The sequence below is a fragment of the Manis pentadactyla genome, chromosome 10 (genome assembly GCF_030020395.1).
Source record: "Manis pentadactyla isolate mManPen7 chromosome 10, mManPen7.hap1, whole genome shotgun sequence".
Lineage (NCBI taxonomy): Eukaryota > Metazoa > Chordata > Mammalia > Pholidota > Manidae > Manis > Manis pentadactyla.
In genome coordinates, this window is record NC_080028.1 from 46,185,824 (window position 1) to 46,203,740 (window position 17,917).

Consider the following 17,917-nt stretch of genomic DNA (forward strand, 5'->3'; position numbering starts at 1 on the left):
TAGAGGCAGCATTTCTTAATTTTGATGAATGACATTTCATCACTTTTAAAAAAGTATCATGCTTTTTTGTTGTCTAAAATATTTGCCTCACCCTAAATTAATGGTCTCTGATGTTTCTTTTCTGGAAATGTTATAGTTTGTTTATACTTAAGACCATGATTTATTTTGCCTTATTTTTGTAGATTTATGTGTAAAAATAACATTTTTTTAAAAATATGGCTTTCCAATTCTACTAATACCATTTGTTGAAAAGAATAACTTTTCCCAATGTTTTTGCATTTCTGTCAAAAATCAGTTGACCATATGTGTAAGGGTTTACTTCTGGAGTTTTGTTTCTTTTCCACTAACCTGTTTCTCTACCTTTACATCAATATCATACTGTTTGATTACTATAGTTTTATCATAAGTGTTAAAAGAAAAAAGTAGGTCCTATGAAATTGTCTTATTTGTAGAGCTTAGCTGATTATTCTAATACTGCGGAATTTCCATATGACTTTTATAATCATCTTGGCAATTTTTACAAAATTTCAGCTTGGATTTTGATTATGATTGAATTTACTCTATAAATTAATTTGTAAATAACTGACTCAACAATATTTAGTTTTTTGATCTATGAAAATAGCATATATCTCCATCTTATGGCTCTTTTTAAACTTTTGACAGCAAATATTTAGTTATCAGTGTATAGGTCTTTTACATGTTTTGTCAGGTTTAAGCCTAATGTCTCATATTTTTGATGCCACCTTTTAGTGTTCAATGATTGTTACTAGTATATGATTGTTTTTCCTGCAACATTTATGAATTCACTTATTAGTTCTAATATTTGTTTTTGGTAGAATTTATATGATTTTCTATGCAAAGATCAAAATTCAGGGAAATAAATTTTTTCTTCAGTTCAAATCTAGATACCTTTTATTTTTTTCTTGGACTTGCTGCCTTCATTTTCTTACTTTTCTTAACGGCTTTGTTGAAGGAAAATCAACATACTATAAACTGAATATATTTAAGGAGGTTCCCATGAATATAAATAAATAGCTGTTACTTCTAATCAGTGATTGTGAGGATATTTCCATTTTTTCAGTTCTGATTATTCCACAACTCCTTTTGATATCTTTGTTTCTGCTTTGTTGTTCTCATTATTTTAATTAGTCTGGAATGCCTTATTTGTTTTAATATATTTTAATATAGATTGCTGTTGTTTTCTATTTTTTATTTGATTCTTAGATTTGTGATATTAATTTTGATAACTTTGCTCTAGAGGAAGAAACTAGTATTATTACTACATAAAAGTATCTTCTATATAATTTGTATACTGTTAATATTATTAGTTTCCTTCTTGCATGAGAGCAGTAAGAAAGACTAGGTCAGAAATGAAGACAAGTTTTGTTACCTGAAAATATATGTTATATGTTCACAATGAGAGAAAAAACTTGGGTTCATTTGCTATGAAAGAAAAGGAGTTTGCTTAAAGTGAGAGTAAGATGAAGTATTACATGTCTTTGAAAAGGTTAATATGACTGAAATAAAAGCACAAAGCAATGAAATAGGTGCAAAGCTGGAGTTAAACATTTAGAGGACTTCTTTCATTTTACTTTCATAAAAACTGATTTTTTTGAGAAAAATGTAATCCTTTTTATGGAGTCTTTAAAAGCTTGTTTCACTTGCTTATTCCTCAGTGGTGTAAATGAAGGGGTTCAACAAGGGGGCAACAGATGCAGTGAGCACTGAGACGCCTTTGTTTACGGCCACCTCCTCCTTTGCCGAGGGCTTGATGTAGATGAAGATGCAGCTGCCGTAGGAGATGGAAACCACAATCATGTGGGAAGAGCAGGTGGAAAAGGCCTTTTTTTTCTGTTGGACAGGGGGGAACCTGAGAATTGTCCTGATGATGTGTGTGTAGGACAGAATCACACACACTAGGGTGATGATGAGTCCAAATACAGCCGCAAGGATAACCACTTGTTCTATTACCCGTGTATCTGAGCATGAGATCTTTAGGAGGGGACCTGCATCACAACTAAAATGACTGATTGCATTAGTCACAGAATTCAAGCTGGAGGCCCAGGCTAAGGAGTGGGAGAATGATTATCATACCAGACCCCCAACAGCAGAGGACTAGTAAGCAACATACTCTGCTGTTCATGATGGTCATGTGGTGCAGGGGTTTACAGATAGCAATGTAGCAATCATGGGACATGGCTGCCAGGAGAAAAACTTCTGTTGCTTCAAAGAGAACATCAAAAAGTATTTGTCTTGCACAAGCATTGTAGGTAATGGCATTGTCCCCAGTTGACATGCTGTACAGGAATCTAGGAATACAGACAGTGGTAAATGACACTTCTAAGAAGGAAAAATTTCTGAGGGAAAAGTACATAGGGGTTTTAAGATGGGAGTCTACCAATGTGAGGGTGATAATAGTCAGGTTCCCTGTTACACTCAACATGTAGGTGAGAAAAAGAAAGATAAAAAGATCATCTGTGAGTCCCAACAGGATAAAAGTTGTTATTTCTGTGTGGTTTCTCATCACTGACTTTGGAACTCTGCTCAGTAAGCATGTAAAAATCAGAGCGAGTTTAGGAAGATGTAGATATTCAAATTCTGTAGCAAAAGATTATGCATATAAAAGTCAAGCAAACCAGGCTCCATTAGTTTTCTTCTTTCACAATATAATCAATATTGCCACTATTCCAATAGTCTTCTTGAATTTAAATGTATGAATAGTGGTTTATGCCTTTACAGTTCATGCTGTAAAACAATCCAACTTTTTCTCACACTGGTCTTAACCTTTTGAAATTTACAAATGTGGCTGATTGTAATTCATTACATGGATTGGATTTACAAATATGTTAGGGGATAAAAGATAGTGTTACTTGATGTGCCCGTAAACATACTTTATCCAGCAAAACTTGGATATAAGCATATCCATATAATTCAGAACATGAGTTCCCTTCAGTTGTGACTCTTAGAAGGTGATTTTAAGGGTAAGATGCATTTCTCCTGGAAAACAAACATACAACAATGACAAAAATGCACAACTCGGGAGCCTGAGATTTTCCTTTGTGTCTTTATTCTTCTCTGACTGAATTCCTTACTCTTAACTCAAAGGTGGTTTGATATACACTTATTTTATCTAGCGTGTAGAACACCATTGTGTTCAAGATATTAACAAAAGGAATATCATCATTTGAAGTCACATGATTTTTCAGTTTATTGATTGCAGTCCTATTTCTCTGAAAGCCTTTGAAAATAAAACTACATTTAATATCATTAGATATAGTCTTCTAGGTAGTTCATTATGTTTTTAATTCCTATATGTCTGTATCTTCTCTTCTTACCTCTTCTCAGTGTAGGATTTAAACCTCTGAAACTTGACTTTACTCCCGGCCCACCACTGATTTTCCTCACATGTGCCACAGCTTCGCTACTGCTGAAGCCTGTGCATTGTTTCAGTGGTTATTTGGCAGGGCATCCCCACAATATATTTTTTAATTCAAGTTAATTCATCACATGGATTCCATGCCATCATTCTGTTTTTCTCCTAACTCTGAATCTCTCTTTTCAGTGTTCTACACAGTCTCCTCACTATTTGTCTATGAAGTATTGCTGTTCCCCAATATTCTATGTTGAGACCTCTCCCGTCTTGTTTTCTGTTTGTGATTCTTCCTACTCCATGTTCTACAAGGTGATTTCACTCTGTGCCATTAATTTCATTGTCATTTATATGGTGGATTCCAAAGGCCAGAACTTTTCTCAATAAAGCCACATTGCTAATACACATCAGCTGTTGGCAGTTCCACAGACACATCACATGCCATGTGCTCAAAATGAAATGAGACTCCCTCTCAACTTTCTCTCCCAGTGCTGTTTCTTGATAATGATCAGTGTCTTCTGTGTGGCTTGCCAGGCTCTTCCTGGGCAGGACTGGACCTTCCTTATTTTCTCTCCTTGTCACTTAGAGTTCCTGACATTTTTTTCCTCAAAACATAAGTTCCACTAACATTGCTTGCAGTTCTTCCTATTTTCCATATGCTGTCTCCTCAGCAAGACTGATCCTCTGACTGACTGAAGCCTGTTGGCCTTCAGGGCTCTCCTTAGGTGTCAGTTCTTGAAGAAGAGCTTCGTTTACCACCAGACTGTGTGAGATTTTGATTCTGTGTTACTTCTATGAACCTGTGCCCATCTTGTCTTGGAATACATCACATTGTATACTTTAGTGTACTTATATTCTCCACTGGGTTTCTGTAAACTTCTCCAAATAGAGACTATATTTTCCATATCCCTACATTCCTTTATATCAGGCACATGTAAGGTGTTATATAAATCTGAACTGAGAACTAAAACAGAATTGTCTATGTCCAGAGACAAAGTTATTATATTCTTTAGGGCCTATTCTGGTCAGTTGGTTCAATATCCTTACTTTTATTTCTGTTTCAAATTTCAAATTGTCATTTCAAGTACATTCTCACACAAAAGACCTGAAAATGACCAATTCCAACCTTTATATATCCTGCTTTTCCAGAATTTTTCTCTATCTTTGAACTTGACTTTACCTTTGATGTTGTAATTCTCCTTCTGCTGTTGCTGGAATGTTGGTTTGTTTCTAGAAATCTCAGTCCTGGACCGCTCTCTTGTTATGTACTTGAATGTCTATCCCATTGCCCAAAATGTGCCACCATACAACATATTTTAGAGAGTATGGTTGTCTTACTTTTTATTTTCCTTTCTTTTTCAAAGCTGAAATAACCAACTGTGGGTCTACAGACTCACCTCTCTTCTCAAAGAAACTTGAGAATGTGTCTATTTCTCCCTCTTATTAGAGCAAAACCACTTAGTTCTATGTCAGGATTTGCTTCCTCCTGACTAATGGAAAAAACTGAGACAAGTTGTTTTAAATGGAACTATTCCATACAATGGTTGTTACTTGTGAAGTACAGGGCTAGTCTGTGTTTCATAAAACTCACTGCATATATGCAAAACTTCGCACTGTAGTTATTTATATTATGTTCAACTTCTTCCAGACAACTTTGCATTTCACTAGGTTATTTACTATGTGTAACTCTCTGAATTAAAATCACCAGGGAAATTTTCATAATATAGGTTCCTGAACTCAGAGTGATCTAACAAATTTTAGCCAGGCAGTAGGGGAACGTGGTTAGTGGTAGTGGAGAAATTAAAAATTAGAAATATTAGTATGGTGATCAAAAGTTTCATGTTCATATTGATTGTTGAGATCCACCTAGACAATTAAGGAAGTTTGTTCCCCCATAATCATATATCCACAGTCTTCCTAATTAGTGCTGTCCTTTATGTCATATGCAATCACTTGATTTACATTTTTGCATTATAATTTCAGATACACAAGAAAGATGAGTAACGTATTGTAACTCCAGGAGGAAAATACATTCCCAGCCAGGGACAAATACCTTTTGAAGCCAGAATCAGTCAAAGGGAGAAATGAAGTGGGAGAAACCCCTTTATTGCTTACAAGTAGTCATCTACTTCTGCTCACCCATGTTTCTTGTGACCTGGCTGCAAAAGGGGGTCCCACCCAACCTCTCCAGTCTAGATATGCCCTTGCTCGCCCTTGTAATTACCTACTGGTATGGAGATGGCTTACTTCTCTCCACTCCTTGGAAACACCTACTGATATGGAGATGCACTAAAGCCAGGTGAGAGATTTTGGAAATATTGAAATTTTAGCCATCTATATTAACTGACTTTTTTCTCTGTACTATGAGTCTTTGTTGACATTATCTGTGAACATTATGCATATTCTTCAGCAAGAAGAAATGGCTCTATTTCTGTACACAGAGCAATAATCACTCCTGATTCTTAACCAGCACTAATTATTTACAACCGTAGCAATGAAAATATGTCCAATCTGAAACACAGTCTTGAGAATTCCTACTACTTCTCCATCACTGACTGAAAGGGAATCTCCCCAGGAAACATCAATTTGTTTATTATGAAAGGTTTTTTTTCTTTAGTTGGCTTTAAAATAGTCCCTGCAAAGGACATGAACCCTGGGAAATGATGAATTCCTATGGAGATGTGCCTTATAAAATCCCATGAAGTATATACATGGGAAGGTCAACCTTGCTTTAAAGGAATCATCATAGGAAAACAGACACCCATGAAGGAAAACTAATGAAACACTCTAGTGAGGGAAATGGTGCAGACCTGGCACAAACGACATGAAGACACTAACAAAGTTACTGTCCAACGCTTTATAATGACAGCATGTCACATACACTTAAATTCTCAAGGTTTATTAAGAAATCAATAAATAATGAGAGTTCTTCCCTTTGATGATCCTCCACATCCAAAGGAATGGTCTCTCTTTAAGCCACTCTGTGGGTAAAATTGCAATATTTCAAGAATCTCCATATTAGTAGGTGTTTCCAAGGCGTGGAGAAAAGCAATCCATCTCCATACCAATAGGTGATTACAAGTGGGATGGGGAGTGAGTGCACACATGGACTGGAGAGGTTTCATGGTGTCTTCTTTTTTGCAGCCTGGTCACAAGAGACATGGGCAAGCAGGAATAGGCAATTCCTGTAAGCAATAAATGGGCTTCTCCAACTTTTTATTTCTCCCTTTGACTGATTTTGGTTTCAAAGGTTTATTTGCCCCTGGCTGGGAACATATTTTTCCCAATAATACACTCATACCAAGCAATGGCTTATATAATGAAAAAGAGAAACAGAGTTCTTTGTTTTCAAACTCTCTGATATTTTTTCCTATCCCCTCAACCTTCTTTCTCTTTGCAAATGCTATTTCGCCTTTGTTAAATAAGATCAATTTATAAATGGCTTCTCTTTTACGCAAGTAAAATAGTGTGCTAGTAATTTGCTATGCCTTATTCTCTGCCTTGCCCTTTGATTTGGGTTTATCTAAGAATGAATTCTCTAACTCCTTCTGGGCTACAAAAAGTACAATAAGGAGAACAAACTACGAAGTTACTAAAAATTGACATCTTTGCTGTCACCTCCTTTTTCATACCCCTACTGAGTACACACTAGGCAAAAACTGCCCGAGGGGAATAGCCCCCCTCAGCCTTGCCCTCCTGTGCGGCACTTCCTGAACATCAAGGGCCCCTCTGCCCTCAGGCATCTGATTGCTTTCCACTGAGTAATTCAGATACTGAAGGATCATTGCCATTGAACTAATAAATGCTTAGGAGGGACTGAAGTATTTCTGCTTAAATTGTTCATCACAAAGGAATATTTGCAATTTAGAAATATTGACAGTTTTAAATAGTGTAATATTCTTTGGGACATAAATTCTAGCAATTTGGAAGGTTTATCTCTGTATATTCTTGAAGTTGTACAACATGGGTGACTACTTAGGGCTGCAGAAATGTGGCCCTGGCTGTGACCTTAGTCTTACAAAAGACTATAGAATAGCTCAAAATATGTCTATCATACTTTTCCATACTAAAAGTTGAAATAAGCTTAACTAACCACATTACAGAAGAAAATGCCACCAAATATTTTTCTTATCTCTTTTGATACTTTTTCCTAGTTTCAGCAGGCATCTTCTTATGTATTTAACTGTGCTGTGTTCAGGGAGATGTGTCTCTGCACAGGTCTAACAGACTTATCCACCTGCACTTACTGTCCAGGCATTTTCTGGAGGCTCTTGAGTTCTTCAAGTTTCCCATTTTCATATTGCACAAAGACTCCCATTAGAGACTCCTTTCTTATTTTAATCCTTGGGAACACTTCCCCTTGGTCTCTGACCTGAAGGGAAGACAACCTAATATAAGGGAGGAGAACAAAAGAATGTCCCTTGGGTTTTGGAAGTGCTCCAGATTGTTCTGAGCAGGGAGGTGCTTTCCTTCTCCAGAACTAGGGATAGTCATGCTCTTCTGCTCAGTCTGCTGGGGGAGCCCTGGGACCTCCTCACTGAGTGAGGGAAAGGATCCTCAGTGGCCTAGGTTCTAGTGCCACTAATGAGGCTTTTGCTTAATGAACTTTGGCAAAGCCAGGATTGTCCTTTGAGATGGTTAAGATAGAACACTAGCATCAGACAGAGGCCAGGGCCCATCCTTCTGGTGAGAAAACAGCAGAAGCATGACCCATTTCCCCACTTACTAAGGAAATGGTGGGAGAGATTTTAACAATTAAAATATTTTGCTTTACCTAATCTCCCATGATATAATAACTTATAAAGTACCTATTTAATATGAAAATACACAATGAGAAAAACTACTATGTATTCAATGATATTGTAGAATGAATTTGTGTTTTTACATTCACAGGAGCATTTATCTTCATTTGAGGGAACAGGAAAAATTATATATAACAGACATACTCTTTTTCTACATACAGATGAGGCATTGTAAAACCACAGTTACATGGATGACTCAAAAACAGCTCACTCAATAAAAACCACTGACCTAATGCTTTCTGTTTGAAATACCTGCCCCAGAGATTTTGAAATTTATGTATTTAAAAGGAACCAATATGAGAATATTTTAAAGCATAAAAACAATATTCAGAGCACTGCTTAAGCAATGTTGTTTTTGTTCAATGAGAAAAGGGAAAGAAATATTGTACTATCGTGGAGATGAGATGACTGTTTAGAAATCTGCACAAACCTATGATTACATATTAGTTGCTTTAGGATTTTATGTTGTGAAGATGGTAGATCAGAGCTCATGATGAATGAATTTGCCATGATTAAAAAAGTTCCCATGGTAAAGGAAGTGAGAAAAAAAATGCCTTTGTTGTTGGTTGCTGGAATAAATAAAGCTGTTCTTTTTCTTTTTCTAAAATAATTTTTATTATTCCATTGCAACATTACTTTTATGGATGTCTTACCCTAATTTCATTTTATATTTTAATTAAGGCAAGTCTTTGTATTTTAATTATCATTCATTTTCATATATTTCAGAGTTGGTTAACAATAAAGTTTTGTTTGTGATTAGATTTATGTTGTGGGGGAGACAATATATCATAAGAATAGGACATGACAATATGTATTCAAAATTTTGCTCTGAACAAGAGGCTAAGACAACTTTAGTTTTATAAAAATCATGACATATGTTGGATTTGAAATGAAGAATGAAACATACAAAACAAGTAACATACAACTACAAAAAATTTAGTCTTGGATTTTTTAAATTTTCATCCTCTTTTCTTTTTCCTTCCTTCCTTCCCTCCTTCCTTTCTCCCTCCCTCCCTCCAAACCTATGATTACATATTAGTTCCTTTACGATTTTATGGTGTGAAGATGGTAGATTAGAGCTCATGATGAATGAATTTGACATGGTAAAGTTCCCATGGTAAAGGAAGTGAGAAAATTCTAAAATAATTTTTATTATTCCATTGCACCATTACTTTTATGGATGTCTTACCCTAATTTCATTTTATATTTTAATTAAGGCAAGTCTTTGTATTTTAATTATCACTCATTTTCATATATTTCAGAGTTGGTAAACAATAAAGTTTTATTTGTGATTAGATTTATGTTGTGGGGGAGACAATATATTACTACTTTTGGAATGTTTACTTTAGGGAGTTGATCTTGACTTAAATTTGTGCTAAATTGCATGGTTACATTTACATTTTTCTGGATAATGCAAGGACTTTAGCATACTTTAATGTCAATTACTACACAACTCCAGAATCTTACACATTTTTTAAATGTATTTTAATTTTAAATATTTTTCAGCCACCCAAAATGATGATTAATCTGATGATCAACATCCATTTAGATATGTTCACACTTGAATCCTTATTTATTCCTGTATTCTTCCTCTTTTAATTCTTATCTTTTTTGTGGGCAAACTAAGAGAATAAATAATTCTCTTAGACTTTGCTGCTCTGAATGTCTTATTTCATTTATTTTTAAGGTGTGTTTTCACTCATCATAGAAAAGAATTCTGAGTTGATATTCATTTTCTTTTAGCACTTGCAGATATTTTATTTTCTTCTCAAATTTTTCTTCATTTATGCAGATATTAGCTTCCATAATAATTGTTTCCATTTGATGGTATCTGTGTGTTTGCACTGGTTGTTTGTTACATTTCCTCTTTGTCTTTGGTTTTCATCAGTTTTATCATGTGTTTCACTAGATTTCTTTTGTCTTTATCTCATGAAGTATTACTAGTGACTTTTGAAGCTGTCACTTGTCACTGCTTCACTAGTTTTGGAAATTCATCCAATAATCTTTTTATTATTCTCTATAGAAAATGTAAAGCCCTGTTTAAACTCCATTATCTGGATTTCTATTGGTGTCTTTCTACACTGATGATAATCTTTTTTTTATTATTAAAAATACTGTGCTTTTTTTTCTTTATATGCCTTGTTATGTTTTATAGAGTATAATACATTGCATGTGAAATGTGCACAGATAATTTGAGGTTTAGTGTATTATTGTCTTCTTTTAGGATAATTTGTATTTGTTTTGTTAGGGAGCATGGCCACCTGAAATCCCACATTCCATTCATCCTGTTAAAAATTGGTTTCTTGGTTATTATGGTTCAAACATGATGGCTATAGTTAATAATACAGTGTATATACTTTGAATTTTCTGAGATAGCATATCTTAAAAGCTCTCAACACATATACACACATGTATTAACTTGTGAGGTGATGGATTTGTTAACTAACCTTACTTTTAATTGTGTGATTATTTCACAATATATACATACACAAATCATCATGTTGCACCCTTAAAATTTATATGATGTAATTTCTCAATTCTGTGTTATTACTAAAGCTGAAGAAGAAAAGAATTGGCTTCTTCAAAGATGGACCTCAGTCTTTACAAAGGCAATTCTATTTTCAGTTACTCTTAAAACCTCACTTTTTTAAAACTTACTCTTTACATTAATATGTGTAAAATGTATAAAGACATAATTTTTTAAAGGCTCTTCATTATGTATTGTCCAAATTATTTATTTCTAGGTGGGAAAATATTTATCAGTATCCTCTTTTTGATCAACCAAAGTCCATAGATTATATTAGTTTCACTCTTCATGTTGTACATTCTATGAGTTTTGACAAATATAATGAGACATATCTAACATTGTGGTATCATACAGAATAATTTCCCTGGCCTAAAAATCCTTATACTCCACCTCTCATTGCTTCCTCCCTCTCTACCCTAGCCCCAGGGAACCACTGATCTTCTTGCTATCTGCACAGAAATTACCAGAATATCATAGTGTTGGGATCATATAGTATGTAGCCTTTTCAGATTGTGTTCTTTCACTTGCTAATATGCATTTAAGATTCCTCAATGTCTTCTTGTGTCTGGACACTTCATTTTTTGGCACTGTATAATATTTCATTGTCTAGATGTAGCATGGATTATTCATTCACTAACTGAAAGATGTCTTGTTGGCTGTACCTGTGAGGGTTAGCTGTTGCTTATAAACCAGGTAAAAATCTGCTGTTCAGTCAAATTATATATCACTTCATATTGACAAAATAAAAAAGACAATGAAGCTTAAGCTTCTAGAACACTGGAGCCCTGAGTCATAGTGTGGAGAATTGTAGAACTTGAGAGCAGAGATAAAGAAGCAGAAAGACACAGTGATGGAGCAAATATTTTTTAAATACTTCTGTGTTATACAAAGAGTAGATCGCTAATTATCAGGGAAATGCAAATTAACATCACAATGAGATATCACCTCACACCAGTTAGGATGGCCAACACTGAAAAGACTAGGAACAACAAATGCTGGCGAGGATGCAGAAAAAGGGGAACCCTCCTACCCTGCTGGTGGGAATGTAAATTAGTTCAACCATTGTGTAAAACAATATAGAGGTTCCTCAGAAAGCTAAAAGCAGAAATATCATTTGACCTGGGAATTCCACTCATAGGAATTTACCCAAAGAAAGCAAATTCTCAGATTCAAAGACATATGCACCCCTATGTTTATCACAGCATTATTTACAATAGCCAAGATATGGAAGCAACCTAAGTGTCCATCAGTAGATGAATGGATAAAGAAGATGTGGTACATATACACAATAGAATACTATTCAGCCATAAGAAATAAACAAATTCTACCATTTGTAACAACATGGATGGAGCTAGAGTGTATTATCCTCAATGAAATAAGCCAGGCAGAGAAAGACAAGTACCAAATGACTTCCCTCATTTGTGGAGTATAATGATGAAGCAAAACTGAAGGAATGAAACAGCAGCAGACTCACAGACTCCAAGAAGGGACTAGCGGTTACCAAAGGGGAGATGTTGGGGAGGGTGGTGAGGAGGGAGGGAGAAGGGTTTGAGGGGTATTATGATTAGTACAAATGGTGTGTGTGGGGGTCATGGGGAAGACAGTGTAGTACAGAGGAGACAAGTAGTGACTCTGTGGCATCTTACTACACTGATGGACAGTGTCGTCAGTGGGGTATGGGGGGAACTCAATAATATGGGTGAATGTATAAACCACATTGTTTTTCATGAGAATCCTTCATAAAAATGTTTATCAATGATAGCTTAATAAAAAATAAATAAATAAAGAGAAAGAGTAGAAAGACTTTGAGAAAAGGTATAAGTTTTTAAAAGCTGAACTGGATTATTTTAATATATTTTGCAACAACATATAGGAATAAAGTAAAGAATATAAATCAGATGTATGAAAGTAATACCATAAAGATGTTTTTCTTTTACATGATATGAAAAAAGAAATTACTCCAAATGTGGACAATGAAAACTTGAGGTAAATCGGATATGATGTTGAATAAATACTGGCAGCTGTCTTCCTTTTTAAACAAATAATGAAACTCTCACCAAAGTAAAAAGTGTTAACATTTGAATACAAAATAATGTAAAATAAACAAAGATGTCTGGAAAGACTGAAGGTGGTTATGAACTGGTGTGAAGAGAATCCATCTTCGATTGGAGAAAAATATAAATAAAAGTTTAGTAATAGGAAATATAAGAATTAATCAAATTGAAGGAGAAAAGAAAACCACACCATCATCTCAGTGGATAGATGTGAAGTAGTATAGCATATAATACTATCTCTCTCTCTCATCCATTCCTCTATCCACCCCTATCTAACATAAAATAATTTAATAAAGGAATTATATGGAAGTTGTATAGTTGTGGGTTGTTTTTTAAACATACAGTCACAATCTAATTTCTACTCAAATTAATAGGCAACGTTTGCTAATTTACAAAAAATAAACTAACTGAATGGAGAGATAGAGATAGGTCATTGTTCTCAGATCTCCTGTTACCTGATTATTACTATTGTGAAATTTTTTTATCTTTGAAAATGATATGTCCATAATTAATTTTTCCCAAAGCTAGTTAGTTTGTAGATAGATTCTTTAGTGACTTTGAACCAGGATCACCAAGAAATCTCTTATTCATTTAGTTGAGACTTATGCACTTAAGGAAGTTTAGAAATTTACTGAAATGTCAGTTTATTAGTATAAATGCTGTTTCTATGCCTAAAGAAATAAAAGCACTTATTTTTACCCTCTTCCCTTTGCCCTAATAGTTTTTTCTTCAGGAACCTATATTCATGAAACTATTCTATAGGTTATATATGAAAAAATATTTTTGTTGAGAAGACTTATATGCTGCAATAGATGGAGATGCAGAGAGAGATGGTTTTCTCTGGAACATGTGTGTGAACACATATGAGAGTCTGACCAAGAGATTATTGTGTATCTAATTGATTCATATCTCTTTGTGTATGCCAGTCTCTCTTCAATCTACCTGTATGCCACAATTTAGGTTAACTATTACTACATAAGAAATTGAAAAACCTATTAGCTTCAAATAACAATGACTATTATCTTTCACAATTTGAAGTTGACCAATACAGACACCATAAAGGACACAATTACAGACATTTCAATTGTCACAAGGGTACTTAAGAGCTGTTATGAAATGTATTACAACAATTAAATTGCCCAGCTAGAGGAAATGGATAATTTTTCTGAAAATTATAAATTACCAAAATTTTCTCAAGAAGAAAAGTTGAATAGCCATATAGCAAGTCTATAATTTCATTCTAATAAAAATTTTCCCAAAAATTTTGTGATTTTTTTCAAACATTTAAGGAAGAAACATTACCAACCCTACACAGACCCTTTCAGAAAGTAGACTAGAATAGAAATTTCCTAACTCACTTTTTAAGGCTAGGATTATATGAATGCACAACTAGAAAAGGACATTACAAAAAAACTATACACAAGTACCTCTCATAAATATAGAAATATTTTTGATGAAATATTAGCAAAAAAAAAAAATACTTCAGTATATAAAAAGACCAATAGGAATTACCCTAGAAATCAAGGTAAGTCTAGTATCCGAAGAGTGATCAGTGTGGGACTACTGCTTGTGAGAAGATGGAGTAGAGGTACTTTTCTTTATTTCTTCCACTAAGTCCCACTCCCAGTAAAAATCTTTGGCACTATATATGCAACAAAACCAAGAAGACTTGAAAGACGGAGAGAAGGAGACAAGCCATGGAATTTGACACCCAACGAGTCACAGAGTGGTGTGTGCTCAGGGTTTCCTTTTGTTTTCTACATCCCAGACATGGAGCTCGGGAAGCTGGCAACCTAACAATGCCACTGGGTATGGATAAAGATGAAATCAAATCAAATCCTGCCTTTTGTAGACTAACAACCACGAAAGGAGCAGCCCATAGGCAGACAATAACTTGTCAATTGCAGCCAAACATGCAGAAAATACTGTGGCCCTTTATCCTCACCCATACCAGTAGGGGAGACTGGGGAGACTAGACTGCCCTGCACAGGAGCTGTAATGAGGCTCCAGAATGCTTTCTGTGTGCTGGTATCAAAGAAGGTTGAGCAGAAAGCCAGGACTTCCACCCCCATTGTACGGCCACCACCAAACCTGATACCCTATGGTTGTCAGTAGACGTCCGCCTTCTTCTGGCAGTAATTAGGCAACCTTCCCTTTCTTCACTGGACTGGTGTTAGAAGAGGAAGGCTTTGTGGAAGGTCAAGCATACCCCACTGTCCAGAGTTAATGAGGCCCCTCTCCCCAACCTCCACAGTGTGTCAGCAGAGGCCATGTAGGAGAACGCTGACAGGCACTCCTCTCCTCCGCTGTGATATCAACAAAGGTTAGTGGGGGCCTAGAAATACCACCCATGACCAGCAGTGATGAGGATCCCCTCATCACCTACATGTCAACAGGAGCAAAGTAGGGGAGCCGGACTCCCCTCTGCCTCTGGCAGTCAGAAGGCTGAGTCCCTGCCTTCCCTGATGGACTGGTGTCAGAGGAAGCCTGCTGGAACAGAGTCTAAGCAAGATCCACACATTTACAATAACAAATATGTCCAGGTATCAATCAAAAGTCACTCTTCAGTTTAACAGTTAATAAACCAAGATAGAGAGGTTAGATAAATTTAATGCAAATCACTTAGGGATAGTTAATTATATCATAATCACACACACACAAATATCCAAAATCATAGACACTGAGAAGTAATTCATGGTAGCCATAGGGGAGGTGGTGTGGATGAGTAGGATAAAAGGGCAAAAAAATATCACTCATAATATAAGTTTGTCACAGGGATGGTAGTTCAGCATGGAGAATATAGGCAATGGTTCTGTAATATCTTTCTCTATTGACAAATAGTAATGCAGGAGTTGGGGTTAGGATTTAATAATGTGTGTAACTGTTGAACCACTGTGCTATATACTTGAAACCAGTATAATATTGTCTATCAACTAGAGTTGAATAAAAAAAGATATCCAATGTCAGAATTTAGCAGTATTGATTTAGTGGAATATAATGATGAAATACACTGGGCCTGGAGCATTTAGACCTCTCACATATGCTTTTAAGGAAGAGGACAATTCATTGTGTAACTTTATGTCTAGGTAAAAAGAGAAAAAAGCAACACAAGAAGAAAAACAATATTCATTATCTAAACCATCCTATTATCCTCAATTCCTTAGTATGTTGATGCTAAGAATGTGGCTCCCTGCATGAGACTTCTAGGCACTAGTAACCTTTCTTTACTGATGAAGTTTATATTGTGATTTATGTATTTTACTCTCTTGTGATTATGATTGGTAGAATCCTGGTCTGATCATATATGTCACTTGGACAAGGCAAAGGGGTGGCCCTTCACTATCATAAATTTACCAGGAGGGTGCCACTGTTAAAGAGTATTGATATGCATGCTTAGGTGGCCTTTATCTGTGAAGGGTCTCTGCATCTGCAGGTTTGCATGCTTTCCATACAAATAAATGGGCCAAATGAAGTTGACTGACATAAATCTGGGTAGTGTTTTCTTTATTCAAAAATTATTTCTCTCTCATTTTTTAAATAAATGGAGCTGCCAGCCTTCAGCTCTGTCAGTAAATAATGTGATGCAGACAGATATGTATGTCAATAAAACTATGATCACAATAAAAATAGCAATAGATTACATTTTTAAGCATTCTTAGTATGACCAGTGAAGTCTCAAGATTGTACCAGAGCACGAACCTAGTGACCTAGTAACACAAGCACACTTAAACTAATCAATACGCTGTGGTGGAGAATAATGCAACTGATCCTTTTGGATTAAAGAGATGGTAAGCGATTAACACCCACAGACGGGTCAGTCATTTCTTTTAAACTGACACTTCTATTGGAGCTGGTGGCCGGGAGATTCTCCTCTTTGTTTCATGAACTGAAAAGAGTGAATTGGATGCTGCAAAGTGCTGTTCTCTTTATCATGTGACAGAGCAGCTGCCTTAAGGGTGAAGGAGAGAAAATTTAAACACATATGATATACAACCTGATAATTTTTTTCATCAGCGTTTTTGTTTAATATGCAGTGACAACAATATAACTCCACATACTATGATAGGTGAATCTTACCAAACTAGACTGAGGCAATTTATAAAAGACAGGTAATAATAATAATATTAGCTAGGATGTTCTGTAGTTACAGAGTTAAAAAACATAATCTGGGGTAAAGATCTCTACAGAACATCATTACCAAGCCAAATGATGCCAGCTCTGTAAATAATTGTTTTATAGAAGATAACTACATGCTACTGCCTTTAAATATTAACTCTGATAAGTTCTACACTCAGGAAATTGTTCCTAATGGCATAAATTGCCAATTAATTATTTTTATTCAAGCACTTATACAATAAATTGCTTTAAAGGAAAAATAAAACTACTGAAGGTTATTCTAACTCTCATTGCTCTGGTGTCAAATGACACGATATAATTCCATTTTTTATTTCACAATGAAATGAAATAAATTGTGAATTGAATTTTATAATATAAAAATTAATGTTCCCTTGGTTGACATTGTTTTATTCTTAATTTAATGACTATTTTTATATCAATTATCCTTGCATCCAACAAGTTTCTCCAAAGTATTTTTAAGTAAAAAAACTAAAGCAGAGGTTTATTATATATATAGTATTAATTAATGGCATATATTAATTAATAGGGAATCTTTACCCCAGATTGTGGTTTTTAACTCTATAACTATAGAACATTTTAGCTAATATTATATAGATTATAAATGTGTTTATATATTATAAAGTAATATATATGTATTAATTAAATACAGATAAATAAATATGAGTATAAACACACATAGGTGCCACATATATACTTATGTGATCTAATAGCTAGAAATATACATTGCCATCTTCTTTTGCATAAATTAGGCAGTGATAAATACCAGCACAATGTATAATATAGGAAATCACTGTAGTCATTTCCTTGTGATATACCAAAGTAAAATGCTACAGATCATTCCATAGTGATTTTGTGCTTAAATATATATACAGAGGATTTGTATGTAGGAACAATGATTTCAAAACAGCATAAACAATAATATTTCTGAAATGCTAAAAGTAAGAAGAGAGAAGAAATAAAACAATTTATTCTTCATTGGTTCTCTGGTAAAAATATTGGGGATGGATTTTTTTATTTTAAACTGCAG

General features: G+C 34.8%; 1 pseudogene; it reads right to left on the minus strand.

The window, feature by feature from the left end:
• Positions 1 to 1,583: 1,583 nt before the first annotated feature.
• Positions 1,584 to 2,524, minus strand: LOC118909977 (olfactory receptor 6C2-like; annotated as a pseudogene).
• Positions 2,525 to 17,917: the final 15,393 nt, after the last annotated feature.